This window comes from Oryctolagus cuniculus, chromosome 19 (assembly GCF_964237555.1).
Source record: "Oryctolagus cuniculus chromosome 19, mOryCun1.1, whole genome shotgun sequence".
NCBI lineage: Eukaryota > Metazoa > Chordata > Mammalia > Lagomorpha > Leporidae > Oryctolagus > Oryctolagus cuniculus.
In genome coordinates, this window is record NC_091450.1 from 59,464,812 (window position 1) to 59,477,760 (window position 12,949).

General features: G+C 48.1%; 1 protein-coding gene across 1 annotated transcript in view; it reads right to left on the minus strand.

Annotated features, from left to right (window-relative positions):
• Window positions 1-12,949, minus strand: part of LOC127489808 (trafficking protein particle complex subunit 9) — a 99,183-nt gene that overhangs the window by 22,841 nt on the left and 63,393 nt on the right. The window contains exon 6 of the mRNA XM_070063800.1: window positions 10,237-10,389. The gene's annotated coding sequence lies outside the window, so the exon portion shown is untranslated. The remainder of the gene's footprint in view (window positions 1-10,236; window positions 10,390-12,949) is intronic.

Sequence of the window (12,949 nt, forward strand, 5' to 3'; positions counted from 1 at the left end):
GATGCCTTCAACAGGCAGAGCTAGAACTCAGTGTAGCTCTCCCACATGGGTGGCAGGGACCCAACTACTTGAGGAAGCTGGAATCAGGAGCTGAACCAGGAATCAATCCCAGACACTCCAATATGGGATGCAAGCATCCCAAGCAGCATCTTAACCAGCATACCACACACCTACTCCCTTACCTAATTCTAATTATTTTATTTGTAAAATAAACATGTAATACAAAATTCAAAAGGTATACAATCAAAATGAAGTCTACGCACCTATTCTTCCACCACTCAGTGCCCCTCGCCAGAGCAATCAGAGTTACTAGAGTTGGGAGTTTCTCGACAGACAGCCTAGCGTACAGACATATACCCTTTTTTCTTTAAGATTTGTTTATTTATTTGAAAATCAGAGTTACAGAGAGAGAGGGACAGAGAGAGGTCTTCCATAAGCTGGTTCACTCCCCAGATGGTCACAACAGCCAGGGCTAGGCCAGGCCAGATCCAGGAGCCCAGAGCTTCATCCAGCATCTCCCACGGGGGTTCAGGGGCCCAGCACTTGGGCCATCTTCCCCTGCTATCCCAGGAGCATTAGCAGAGATGGAAGTGAAGCAGCCAAGAAGTGAATGGGCACCCATATGGGATGCCAGGCATTGCAGGCGGTACCTTTACCTACTGTACGACTAAACTGGCCTCTCTCTTCATTGCATAACTCGTAGCAAATCAAACACTTTTCTGCATACAGATATTTACACTGACTACATTTGGAGAATACTCTGATCGGCTCATACAGACCAGAGCAGCCCCACTCCTCTTTAATGGCTACACGACACCCAGTGTGTGTAGGTACTTCAATGGCTACGCGACACCCAGTGTGTGTAGGTACTTCAATGGCTACGCGACACCCAGTGTGTGTAGGTACTTCAATGGCTATGCAACACCCAGCTTGTGTAGGTACTTCATTTTACTGATGTGATTTCCTACTGGAAAGCATTTTGGCTTTGTCCAACCTTCTATTAGTTCAAATGATGATGCAATGCATATTCTTATACCCATATGCAACAGTAACTCTAGGATAAAGTCTGAGCCATGTAACTGCTGGGTCAAAAAATATGTTCATTTCACATTTTAACAGATATTGCTAAACAGTATTTTTTCACTTATACAAGAAATATGAGAACTTACTTTTATATTTAAGGCTCTTACCAATAAACTACACTATTAAATGTTCATTCTTTTTAAAGATTTATTTATTCATTTAAAAGGCAGAGTTTACAAAGAGAAGGAGAGACAAAGAGAGACATCTATCTGTTGGTTCATTCCCCAAATGGCTGCAATGGCTGGAGCTGGGCTGATCTGAAGCCAGGAGCCTCTTCTAGATCTCCCACATAGGCACAGGAGCCCAGGGACTTGGGCCACCTTCTACTGCTTTTCCAGGCCATAACAGGCAGCTGGATCAAAAGCAGAGCAGCCAGCAGCCAGGACTCAAACAGGCTCCCTACACAGGATGCCAGTGTTACAGGCAGCAGCTCTACCTGCTATGCCACAATGCCGCCCTAATTTGTCATTCTAATGAATAGTTTTTCCACAAAGCTTTCCCAAAAAGCCTCAAACTCCACAAGAATACTAACTCTGTAACTGCAGGGTTCAGCAATACTGTGTATTCAAATGTTGTTAGAAGAATGAATGACCAAGTAAAAAGGTAAGGTTTATTACTTTGACTATCATAAACAAATATGCCTAAAACATTGGCCATTTTTCTACTTTCAGAAGGGGAGGAAGAAAGCAAAGATGAATGGATTGATTCTTCTATAAAATTATGTCTCCTACAGGTATTAAAAGAACAGAAAGGACAGGTTGTGATGCAGCAGGTTAAGCCACCACTTGGAAAGTCCATATCCAATCAGAGCACCAGCTCGAGACCCAGCGATTCCACTTCCTATCCACCTCCCCAACAATGCACCTGGGAAATAGCACGTGAAGATTCAAATACTTGAGTTCTCACCCCCAAGAGGGAAACCAAGATGGAATTCCAGGCTCTTGCCTTGAGCCTGGCCCAGCCCTAAGTTCCAGGCCTTGGGGGAGTGACTGGGAATAGAACCAAGTGCTCCGGTGCCTCAGGCGAAGTATTAGACTAGTGAGCTGTGGTGCGGACAGTGCCATTCATTTTAACATTGCACAGAGTATTTTTCATTAGGGACCTCTCTAATAAATAAAAGGAAAACACATTATATTTATATACATGTTGTATTTTTTTTTTAGTATTTGGAAATTGCCAGGCAACAACAAAAAAAATACCAAAACACAATAGTCAGCACTGTGATGTACCGGGTAAAGCCACGGCCCACAGTGACGCCGCCCCATAGGGGCGCCGGTTCGAGTACGGCTGCTCCACTTCCGATGCAGCTCTCTGTTGGGGTCTGGGAAGGCAGAAGACACCCAAGTCATTGTGCCTCTAAACCCATGAGGAGATCCCAGCGAGGCTCCTGGCTCCTGGCTTCAGATACTCTCAGCTCTGCCCATTGCAGCCAATTGGGTAGTGGACCAGCAGCTGGAAGTCTTCTCTCCAAACACCCTCCCTCCTTCCCTCCCTCCCTCCCTCCCTTCCTCCCTTCCTCAAGTCCCCTCTGTGTGTAACTCTTATGTCAAATAAATAAATATGATCTTCAAGAAAAGTAAAAAAAAATTAAAAAAGGAACCCATAGCTATAAATAAAAAACCACATCAAGGCCATCTCCTAGAGTTTCTTTTTGTTTTTAGAAATCGGTATTATTTACATTACCTACCCTATTAACCCAGAATTTAAAAAAGAGTTTAACTGGGTCTCAGAAAAGATTTTGGTACCCAGTCATTCTCTTCCTTACAAACATTCCATGTGGCATTCTCTCTGACTTGCGCATGAGGAAATCTTTGGAATGTACTTATTCAGACACTTACGTACCCACGCACACAAGGACTTGAAACACCTGGGATCTACAGAGTTCTCCACGGAACACAGGTCTGCTTCCACTCACCGCCCTCCACAGTCTAGCCCTGCCTTTAAAGTATGGATCATTTCGGACACAGGCCATATCGTGTCTTCCACAAAGCAAGAGAGAATACAGAAAGGTAGCATCGGAGGTCACTGCTGACATTTGCTCTGTGCACATTATCATGATGCTACTTTTTCTCTCATTCCTCAATGCTGGATACAAATTGGGAGGGAGGAAGTCCAACTATCCCTATTTGCAGATGACATGATTCTCTATATAGGAGATCCTAAAGACTCCACTAAGAGACTATCAAAACCCAGAGTAGAGTGTGGTAAAGTGGCAGGAGAGAAAATCAGCAGCCTATTTGTATACACAGACAATGTCATGGCTGAGAAAGGACTTCAAAGACCAATCCTGTTCACATAGCTACAAAGAAAATAAAAGAGCTTGGACTAAATTGAACCAAGGATGCTCAATATCTGAGAAACACAAAAGATTAAACAAGGAAATGGAAGAGGACACCAAACAACAGCAACAACAACAACAACATATTGAGAAGCTTCTGCACTGCCAAAGAGACACTCAGCAAAGTGAAGAGGCAAACTAACAGCTGCAAAGCATGCAGCTGATAAAGAATCAACTACCAGAAACTTTCAAGAAGCTCAACACCAGCAAAACAATCCACCCACTCAAGAAATGGGCAAGGGACTTCAACAAGCAAACTATTTCAAGAAAGGGAATCTTCATGGCCAACACACACATGCAAAATGCTCAGGATCACTAGCCATCAGCGAAATGCAAACCGATATTACAATGGCCTTGAGGATGTGAGGGAAAAGGCACCCTAATCCACTGCTGGTGGGAATGTGAACTGGTATCACCACTGTGGAAGACAGTATGGAGATAAGTCAGAAATCTGAATACAGACGTAGCATATGAGCCAGCCACTCCAGCTCTGGGAATGTACCCAAGGGAAATGAAATCAGCATACAAAAAAAGAGTTCTCTCTGCCCCCATATTTACTACAGCTCAACTCACAAGAGCAAAGATATGCCATCAGCCAAAATGCCGATCCCCTCAAGACTGAATAAAGACATTCTGGGCTATAGACACCATACATGCGTCTGCAGACTGCATAGCCTGGCTATTGTGCATCCTACTGCAATACGCATAGACCTGTGAAAGCCTCTCTGTCTACACAATGATTTCATTTCCTTCAATATGTTCCCAGTAGTGGGTACACCCATACAGTTTTCCATGTTGACAGGACCAATTTCACATGAGAAATTGTATTGCTATACAGGTATATATTACAGAATACAGACATCGGATCCATAAACCCAATTTTGCCTTCAAACACTAGAACAGCAAAGTAAATCTGAAGAAACCGGAAGGAGGAAAATGATTCAAATGGAAATCAACCCAACAGCATAGAAAATATCACAAAAGACATTCACTGGGACCAAAATACAGTTCTTGAAAACTCAGTGAAACTGACAAAAGAGGAAGCAGGGGAAAAAAGGAGAACAGACTCAAATGACTTGACAACAGAAATGGCAGAGAGGACATCACTACCAACCTTGCCAAAATAATAAACCAAAAATACTAGGGAAAAACCAGGCACGGGGATTTGGTCAACCTAGATAGAGTGGATTGACTCTCAGAAAGATGCAAACCGCTAAAACTGAATACAGTAAAACAAGAAACTCTGAATACACTTATAATTTGAAAAGAGACTGTAGTAGCAAGGAAACCAAAACAAACAAACAAAAAAACATGAAGAACTGAAGGAAAGTCCAGGACCAGATGGCTCCACAGGTGAGAACTCTCATTTAGAAGATAATTAAAATCCGTGATTCACAAACCCTTCCAAATAGGAGATGAAGAGGAAAAGCCTTCCATTTCATTCCCTCAGACCAGCATTATCCCAATATCCCAAACAAGCACATTATAAAGAAAATGGCATATATATATATATATATATATATATATCCATCGTGAATGTGTCATAAGCCTCAACAAAATATGACTAGACGCCATCCAGAAGCACAACCAAAGCTTAGCACATTGTGTGCAACTGAGAGTTACTCTGGAAATGCAAGGATGTCTACCATACAAAATCAATCTGTCCCAGAACAGAAGTGCAGCATGGCCGAAGTCCTTGGGCCCCTGTACCCACCTGTGATACCAGGATGAAGCTCCTGGTTTCCTATCAGAGGACACCAAACAACAACAGCAACAACAACAACAACAAATTGAGAATCTTCTGCACTGCCAAAGAGACACTCATCAAAATGTAGAGGTCAACTAACAGTTGCAAAGCATGCATCTTTGGCCGTGCGGCCATCTGGGGAGTGAACCAGTGAATGGATGATCTCTCTCTCTCTGTCTCTACCTCTCTCTGTAACTCTGACTTTCAAATAAATAAATAAATAAATAAATCTTTTTTAAAAAAAGGATAGTGCATGGCACTGGATTGTTCTTTCTCTTCTATCTTTAAGCAAGAGCAGTCTTTCTAACTGTTTCTATCAAGCAGTGACTGAAAACCAGTATCTACCTTAAAGAGTTGGTGGGAGAGGGCACCTAACAACATCCAGCACCAGGGACTTCCCCCATGCCTCCACGGCATCCAGCAGCCTGCTCTCTGCTGTACTTGTTGGTGGGACAGTGAACAGGAATCACAGGAAGAAAGAGCCCAGCACAACCTCCTACTGCAAAACAAACAGCAACACCTCATTCCAGAAGCCTGAGTTCGTGTGAGTCCTTGCCAAGGAGCAAACGGGGCCCACAGTTAAATGGAGTTAACTCCCCAGTTAAATGCTTCTGAGAGGGGCAGACTGAGAGCCACCGCAGGGTCAGCTCCTGCTTGCAGGAGGCCACAGATGAGCCTCTGCCCCCGAGCCTGAAGCTTTCCCTAGACGAGGGCTTCACAGTGGCCTCATGACTGCACAGGTGGAACTGCAAGTGATAATTCACAGCCTGGACCAAAATCCCCATGGTCCTTGGGTTTCCACCTTGCTCTCCCATGACCCTGGCCTGTTCTGCCTTTTTCTGTGCAAACAATCAGCATTGCACTTCTGTTAACCATGATCAGCAAGGGGGGGCATCACACACACACACACACACACACACACACATGTCCTGTCCCACATAGGTGTGTGGCTCCCTCATTGCATTTACAAACCACAGGGTATCCAAAATGCTAGTTCTAATTTGCTTTTATTTCAAAAGCCAGAGGAAGGTGTTCCCACATGTGAGCCACAAACTGCCACTTCGTTCTCCACTTAGGATGGCAGAGGGAATGCCTGAGCCTTTCCCATGACAGACGCCAAGGCAAAGACACCACCAAGCAGGTCAGTATCGAACACTGAAGGTGCCACCAAAACCCACAGAGCTCAGATGTCCACTGGAAGCTTGTATGCTGTTCCTAGGCAATGACATTACACGTGGTACTGCCCCCTGCTGCTCACAAATAATCCCCACTGGGAGTCTGACTGCTGAGCCTGCCTAGGACCCCGGCACTGGGCACCACTCATTATGCCCAACTCCCTTCTGGGGGAGAACTCGGGATCTGTTTACCCACTGCCCACTGAGAGGAACATGCAGTGCACAGGCACAGAGCACCGCACAAACCGAGAAAATCCACCGCATCTGATGCTTGAAGCCTGGTAAGACATCCCCTTGACTTTCTCCATTGCTAACGCACCCAGTGCTAAGCCTGCTTGTGAACAACATAAAGAAATTGTTTTCTTAAGCACCAGCACAAGCCGAAGGAACTTCCTGATGGTTCATCAAACACTGCAGAGAGACAGCAAATTCTATGCAGGCTGCCGTGGACTGAACTGTCTGTCCCTCTAAAATCCAGGTGCTGAGGCCCTGGACCCCAAGGCGAGGGCATGAGGAGGCGAGGCCTTTGGGAGGTGGCCGGGGTGGCTAAGCTCAGGAGGGTGGGGTCTCCCCCTGATAAGAAGAGGTAGAAACACCAGAGTTCCCCTCGGCCTCCTCCAAGTGAGGACACAGCGAGCGGGAAACACACTCTGCTAGCACCGTGGTCTCGGCCTTCCCAGTCTCCAGACGTGAGAAAGCAATTTCTTCTGCCTGAGCCACTCGTCCTGTGGTGCTTTGCTCCAGCAGCCCCAGCTGCCCAACACAGAGTAGCAGGAGAGACCCCAACAAGCTCCCTGTTACAGGAAAGCAAATGGAATGGCCGTGCAGGGAGCTGAGCCACAGACGATGGATGAGAACTCTGAGATCTTCAACAACTCCCCAGAGAAGCTGGGGGCAATTCTGAGGGGGACATGCCCACAAGAAAGAACAGGAACACAACTTCAGAACCCACACACTCAGGGGAGAAGCAGGAGAAAGAGGACCCATTCATGATCCACACCACAAGACACAAAGCCCTTTGCCTGTCATAGCCAAAACGCTGGGAACACATGACAGAACGAGACAGGGTCCTTATGCCACACACCTTCTAAAGGATGGCATCTGGCCTAGTGCTTAGGACACCCATGTCACACATCAGGGCTCAGGCTCCTGACTCCAGCTTCCTGCCAGGGCAGACCCTGGGAAGCAGTGGCAATGGCTCGAATAACTGGGTTCTTGCCACCAATGTCAGATACCTGGATTTAGTTCCTAATTCCTAGTTTCAGCCCTGGGGCCATTTTGGGCATTGTAGGAGTGAGCTAGAAAATGGGAGATCCCTCTCCTCTCTCTCTCTCTCTCTCTCTCTCTCTCTCTTTCTCTCTCTCTCAACCTCCTTTGCTTTTCAAATAAGATGAAAATAAATTAAAATTAAATGCCTGTGATAGTGGTTTGTGCTAGAGACTTGATATCTATATATGTACACATTCATACATACATAAACACATATCCCAGTAAGTAAATAAATTCTTAACCATAAGACCCAAAACTCTAAAACAACTAGAGGAATGCAGAGGGAAAGGTCCATGGCATTGATCTGAGCAGTAATTTCTTGGATGTGACCCCAAAGGCATGGGCGGCAAAAGCAAAAAATAGACATATGAGATTGCATACAAGAAAATCCTTCTCCAAGCAAAGGAAACAAGCAACAGAGTAGAGAACTGACGCACACACTGAGAGAATATTTGAAATCATTTATCAGGTGAGGGGCTACTATCTTAATACAAAGAACTCAAATGAATCAGTAACAAGAAAACATCCCCTGAATGGATACTTCTCGAAAGAAGACATACAAGTAACCATCTCCAATTATCAGAGAAATTAAATTAAATTAAATTTTAATTTGATTAATTATTTAAATAAATTTAATTTAATTTAAATCACAGCAGAGAGGCCAGTGTTGTGACACTGTGGGTAAGCTGCCACCTGAGATGCTACATCCCACCTGGGCACTGGTTTTTGTCCCACTCACTTCCCTTCCAATCCAGCTCTCTGCTAATGAGCTGGGAAAAGCAGTGGAGGACAGCCCACGTGTTTGGGCCCCTGCATCCAGGAGCTCCTGGCTCCTGGCTTTGGCCTGGCATAGCTTGGCCATTGCGGCCATCTGGGGAGCAAACCACCAGATGAAAGAGCCCTCTCTCTGTCCCTCCCTCTCTCTTCCAACTCTAACTTTCAAATAAACATATAAATCTTTAAAATAGATAAATAAAAATAAAACCATATAAGACATCATGTCACTCCACCAGACTGGCTATTACCAAAAGACCCAGGCCACAGGTGCAGAAAGAGGGATCTAGCACACTTCTCAGGGGAACGTCAGTCAGTACAGCATTTTGAAAACAAGCACAGAGGGTCCCTAAAGGCTAAAAACAACTCAAGCTCTCCCACGACCGCACCAGCCCACATCCGAATTCATGTACATGTGCATGTAAGGTGTATATGTACATGTATGTCATGTGTGTATGTACATGTGTGTGATATCTGTGTGTGACATGTGTGTGTAATATGCATGTGTATATGTATGTGATATGTACATGTGAATATGTGTGTATGTGATATATACAAGAATACATATATGTATATGGCAGAGCCATGTCTTCACTTACATGTCCACTGCAGCACTGCTCACCACAGCCAAGACAATGGAAATGCATGAATGCCTCTTGGCAGGTGAACGGACAAGGAACAGCAGCTGCAACACACCCAGGAATACCCAGACCCAAAATACCCACAGGAGGGTCTGTCATTTACAGCATGTTCATGGAGATGAAAGTCACGCACTGTATACGAGGACTCTAAAGTCCTTAAAACACAGGATTGAAATGTTCTTACTGGGGCTGGTGTTACAGCACAGGTGGTTAAGTCACCGCCTGTGTCCCCAGAACCCCATGTGAACACCAGCTCATGTCTTGGCTACTCCACTTCTGATCCAGTTCTCTGCTAACATGCCTGGAAAAGGAGCAGGAGATGGCCCAAGCTTGGGCCCCTGACACACACACTGGAAACCTAGATGGTTTTCCAGGTTCCTGACTTCTGCCAGGCACAGTCCCAGCCATTGTGGCTACTTGGGGAGTGAACCAGCAGGTGGAAAATCTTTCTTCTCTCCCTCTCTGTGTGTTTGTGTGTGTGTGGGCATGCACATGTGTCCCTGTGTGTCTCCCTCATCCCACACCCAGAACTGCCCTTCAAGTAAATAAATAAATCTTAAAAAAATAAAAGAAAGGGGAAGAAATACCAGAGAGCTGATCTGTCTCCACCCCATTAGAACACAGCAAGAAGATGGCCGCCCTTACCAGGACCCAACCATGCTAGCACCTGGGTCAGACTTGCAATGCTGAGAACCGTCAGAAAATCAATGTCTGTGGTCATGCCAGGCCAGGTGTGGGGTTTGTTACAGTAGCTTGAGCTGACTAACACACCCCCAAGGCCTCCATAAGAGCATGTGACAACCTGACACAGCTAACCCGTGAACTCACATCCCCACGCGGCCAGGCCTGGTGCTGCAGCAGATACAATTCCCATTGCCCCCAGCTCTGTCTCCTTACTGGCATCACCAGATGGGAGAACTCCATCATCACCACTGTGTGTTCCACCAACACAGCAGGTACACTTGGGGGAAAAATCACAGCATTCCACTCCCTTAGGACAACCACCTAGCACATCAGGACAAGATGGTCAAGAGTGGGAATTGAGAAACTGTCTCTATAATGTGCCTGCAGTAAGCCACGCTGTTAACCAAGTGCAGGGGCAAGGTCTCGGTTGAGCGAGTCACATGACCAGTGGTGGGTGCCACAGAGAGCTGACTACAACACACACCTGGGAGCAGGTGAGCTCTGAGAAACGAGGGAGCCGCTTACCATCACTCAGGTCCTGCAGGAGACCCTCCTGGCAGGAGAAGTCCAGGCTCGCTTTGATGGTGACAGTGAAGGTGGCTGCTTGCCCAGGCTGCAGGGGGAACTGGGCAAGGGTTTCTTCCAGCTTCCAGCTCAGGAAGTTGCTGTACAGTTTCTCTGCAATGATAACAACAATAGTGATGTTGATGGTGATGGCAGAGCAGAGGCACAATGAGACTGACACCAACCCGGCTGGGAAATTCTGGCACACGCTCAAAAACAAAGGTGAGAACCATTCAAGATGTCAGACAGCAAAGTCCTAGGAAAAGCCCTGAATCAGAAGAGGCCGTGAGGCACAAAGAGGAGGGAGAATGCATCACACCCAGGCACAGGCCCAAGGCCAGGCCACCGTCCCTCCTGGGGAGCCGCGGGATCTGCAAACGAAATGAAGGCCTGTGGCTCTGGCAAGTGAAGCTAAGTTTCTCCACCATGAACATTTTCTGTATTGTACTGCTGTGAGGGAAACAGACCCATGTTAAGCAGGGACACTGCTTCAGAGAAAGGTATCCAGAATTAGAAACACACAGCTAAGAGCAGAGCCTCAGGCAGGGCCAGCGAGGAAGCGGCCTTGGGCCTGGAGCACTGTGCAGAATGGTAAATCCTGAGCTGCGGTTTGTCTGCAGACAGCATGGGGGCGACAGACACTGCATCGGGGGCTGGTGCAGAAGCTGTGCATGGTGGCCAGCACCGCGGCTCACTAGGCTAATCCTCCGCCTTGCAGTGCCGGCACGCCGGGTTCTAGTCCCGGTCGGGGCGCCGGATTCTGTCCCGGTTGCCCCTCTTCCAGGCCAGCTGTCTGCTGTGGCCAGGGAGTGCAGTGGAGGATGGCCCAAGTGCTTGGACCCTGCACCCCATGGGAGACCAGAAGCACCTGGCTCCTGCCATCGGATCAGCGCGGTATGCTGGCCATGGCGGCCACTGGAGGGTGAACCAATGGCAAAGGAAGACCTTTCTCTCTGTCTCTCTCACTGTCCACTCTGCCTGTCAAAAAATAAAAAAAAAGAAGCTGTGCACGGTGACCTCTGCAGAGAACAGGGCAGGGGGCATCATCATTGCATCGGGGGCTGGTGCAGAGGTTGCACACGGTGACCTCTGCAGAGAATGGAGCGGAGTCATCATCACTCACAGCGAGGCACCCTATGGAAGGACAGGAAGAGACACAGGGGACACCCAGTGTGGCCTGGGAAGCGGCCATCCCTCCTTCATTAGTAACTGGGAGTGAGATGTGAGACATCCAACCAGGGCCCAGTATTCTCTGCAGCCAGCACACCTGGGAAAACTGACAACCTCCAATGGCTGTGCCACAAGGTCCGCTTCCAACTCTGCTCCACTGAGAAGCTCCCAGCCCCACTGCCCTCCTGCTCACAGGGGCAAGCACAGATGCCGCACAGCCCTGAGCAGTGAGGTCCAGTGTTCGGCCAGCCAGCAGAATGACACAGACACACCGAGCACATGCAGGGTGGGTCAGTCATGGCTCCTGGGCAGTGCACTGCAGAGCCTAGGGTCCAGGTACGCAGCACTAGGAAACCCTCCCAGAGAGACTTGAGGGGAGGAAGACAAGCCAACGATGGTTAGGAGGAGGAGGATTCTGGTCCTGTGCTGTGTCCAGCACGATCTTGGTATGTGGCACAGCTTAATAGATGTCACGCTCAAAACCGCCTTCACACACTGGCTTTGTGGTCTGTCTCCTGTGTAGCCGCAGCACGTGGGGACTTCAGACATTCACAGCAGCCATCCTTAGTGGGCAAGGCACTGCCCTAGCCCACAAAGATCGTTGAAGCCTGTGTGTGTTCCTACTCTCCAGTCTGCACCGCAGCCCTGAGGTCCAAACTACCCCGGGACACCTGCTCTGGGTGCTGTAGCAGCTCCAGGCAGAAGTTATGCCATTCCTCCCGCACCACGGATGGGACCGAGACCCTCCAGCAACCCAGGAAGTCTATAAAGATATTACATGGATTTTAAGGAACTCTACTTTTTTGCTTTTTAGCCCGGTCAATCCATTCAGGAATGGAATGGATAAGAGATGCCAGGTGACAGAGAGCCAAGTGGACCCTGCTTACTAGGGCCAGTTCCAAGGCCCCAAGAACACGGGAAATGCAAGCTGACTGCCCCCGTGGCCTGTGCATGAGCCACACCAGCAGCCACCCCCTTCCTAAGCACAGCCCATGTCAGACAAGACACCAAGGCCTTGCAAAACCTCACCTCCCAACATCCTCTCCAAGCTGTTTCTAGAGCACAGTCTGTGTAAATGGCAGCCACTATGTCAGCTGCCCGGTTCACACAGCCGGGGATGGGCAGGAAGCACGGGCAGGCTCTGAGCGAGTGCTCCTGCAGCAGGAGGAGCGCACACACTGAGGGGCCTCAGGAGGGCACTCTGGCCCACATGTCGCCAACTCTCCTCCACCAGCACAGCCTGTGCCTCTGTGGAGAGGGCCAGGCCCACTGTCGCCACAGAGGGGTCCCACTTGTCCTCCACAGCCCCACTCATGGGCTGTGTTCCTGTGGGCCTTGTCCCCCACACACATACACACAACCCTTCCATGCCCTGACAAGTAGGACACTATATCCAAGGGACTCATTCTCCTACCAACAAATCAATCAATGGATGGCACCAGCCCCCAAACACTGAGACCCAGCACCTGCCTGGAGAGGCAGGCACCATGAGGGTTAGGAGCAC